Source organism: Nansenia antarctica, assembly GCF_963989245.1.
Source record: "Nansenia antarctica genome assembly, chromosome: 7".
Classification (NCBI taxonomy): Eukaryota; Metazoa; Chordata; class Actinopteri; order Argentiniformes; family Microstomatidae; genus Nansenia; species Nansenia antarctica.
This window is the reverse complement of record NC_137677.1, coordinates 11,189,011-11,191,510: the sequence shown is the minus strand read 5'-3', so window position 1 is coordinate 11,191,510 and position 2,500 is coordinate 11,189,011. Positions and strand designations below refer to the sequence as shown.

General features: G+C 47.8%; 1 protein-coding gene across 1 annotated transcript in view; it reads left to right on the top strand.

The window, feature by feature from the left end:
* Positions 1–2,500, top strand: part of ccdc190 (coiled-coil domain containing 190) — a gene marked incomplete at both ends in the record, with an annotated part of 7,838 nt that overhangs the window by 2,098 nt on the left and 3,240 nt on the right. The gene's annotated exons all lie outside the window — the stretch shown is intronic.

The window sequence follows — 2,500 nt, the reverse complement described above, 5'->3', positions numbered from 1 at the left end:
ACGTTTATGATGTCTTTTATACAGCCATATCGACTGACTTGGGCTTCAGGCCCTAACTGGGTGATAGGCCAGACCTTTACTATGCCATAAAAATGGGTCTGCGTTTGCTTGGTGCCTAATGGATCAAAACTTTTGTCTAAAAAGCAAAAAATATTTAGGCTATCCACTCCAGTCAGTTATGTATTTTTTTAAAAATCGGTATCGGTATCGGTATCGGTTGATCTTGAGGAAACAAATCGGTGATCGGTATCGGCCCCAAAAATCCAGATCGGAGCATCCCTAAGAGAAATGGAGAGGAAGAGAGAGGGAGAGAGGGAAGCTGTAAAATATACGAGTGTGTGTTTCTCAGAGAGTGTGTTTCTGAGAGAGTGCATTTCTCAGAATGTGTGTGTGTGTGTGTGTTTCTCAGTGTGTGTTTCTCAGAGTGTGTCTGTGTGTGTTTCTCAGACTGTGTGTGTTTCTCAGAGTGTGTGTGTGTGTGTGTGTGCTTCTCAGAGTGTGAGTGTGTGTGTGCTTCTCAGACTGTGTGTGTTTCTCAGAGTGTGTGTGTGTGTGCTTCTCAGAGTGTGTGTGTGTGTGTGTGTGTGTGTTTCTCAGAGTGTGTCTGTTTCTCAGAGTGTGTGTGTGTGTGTGTGTGTGTTTCTCAGAGTGTGTGTGTGTGTGTGTTTCTCAGAGTGTGTGTGTGTGTGTTTCTCAGAGTGTGTGTGTGTGTGTGTTTCTGAGAGTGTGTGTGTGTGTGTGTGTGTGTGTGTGTTTCTCAGACTGTGTCTGTGTGTGTGTGTGTTTCTCAGAGTGTGTGTGTGTGTGTTTCTCAGAGTGTGTGTGTGTGTGTGTTTCTCAGAGTGTGTGTGTGTGTGTTTCTCAGAGTGTGTGTGTGTGTTTCTCAGAGTGTGTGTGTGTGTGTGTGTGTGTGTGTTTCTCAGAGCGAGTGTGTGTGTGTGTGTGTGTGTGTTTCTCAGAGTGTGTGTGTGTGTGTGTGTGTTTCTCAGAGTGTGTGTGTGTGTGTGTGTGTGTGTTTCTCAGAGTGTGTGTGTGTTTCTCAGAGTGTGTGTGTGTGTTTCTCAGAGTGTGTGTGTGTGTGTGTGTTTCTCAGAGTGTGTGTGTGTGTTTCTCAGAGTGTGTGTGTGTGTGTGTGTGTTTCTCAGGGTGTGTGTGTGTGTGTGTGTGTTTCTCAGAGTGTGTGTGTGTGTGTTTCTCAGAGTGTGTGTGTGTTTCTCAGAGTGAGGTTTAAACCGTCTCGTTATCTGTTCGCTGGATTAGCATAATTAACCAGTCCTACCGCTTAGAATCCCCTTCACCCAATCAGCTTTCTCGCTGCAGGCGCCGAATGGTGGAGAAGAGGAGGGAGGGGTCAACCAAGGACTGGGGGGGGGGGGCGGCTCTGTCCGATTATGTCATTATCAGAGTCAACGAAGCGATTAGACATGGAAATCCCTCCCCCCCCTCCCACTAACACACACGCCTTCGATCGTCACTCAAGTGCACACACTCGACTGGATGGAGAGAAAAAAACACTCACTGCTTAATATGATAACACACTCAAATGGACAGAAACATGCATCCCCATGTACACACACACACACACACACACACACACAACCTCACACACACACACACACACACACACACACACACACACTCACACACAGCTCGACATGTAAACACTCCGAGGAAATCCACAGTCAGGCAGTCTCAACCCCCTCACCCACTCTGCTACACACGCTCGCAAGTAAGCTCCAGTTCCCATGATTGGCTAAACACTGGAGCCGATGTGCATGCCAAGACACTAGGCTCACAGTACAGGGAGAGTACAACCACCCATAGAAACCGCCTACAGCATGTACTGTACTGTATGGGCAACACCAGAAGAGTGGACATCGCATATGACCTCGCATATAAGAGTGGATCTTATTATGGGTATTTTTCGCTCTAGCCTAGTTTCCATACGCAGCGGTGGGGACGTGACCGACCGGCCAGAGACAAACTGAATTGTAGCAACACTGTCGCTGCTGGTTGCTGCTCTTTGGAGAACAGTCTCGTTGAGTACGGTGTCCTGCGAGGGTCATCTCATTGAGTAGGGTGTCCTGTGTAGGGGAAGTCGTTTTTCAGAGTAGTACGTTTTGTGATTATTGCCAGCCAGACGGACTGGACAGATGAACACGCTGACAACCCTCTCTCTAGTAGAAAGGCTCTCTCTAGTAGAAAGGCTCTCTAGTAGAAAGGCTCTACTAGACACCGTTTGCTTTTTGGCATTTGCTAGACAACAGACACATTTAAAGGATCACAAAGACCTGATTTGCTCTCTTGTCTCCTGCCCAGTCCACCTGTAACACCTAGACCAGGCCTGGCGATCTGAAACCAGACCAGACCAGACCAGACCAGACCAAACCAAACCAGACCAGTTCCTGACCTTTTCCACCTTTGTGTGAGAAAGTCACGGGGGTCCATAAACCTCTTCATGTTCTTCACCACAGCTAGCATCACGTAACCCCCCCCTCCT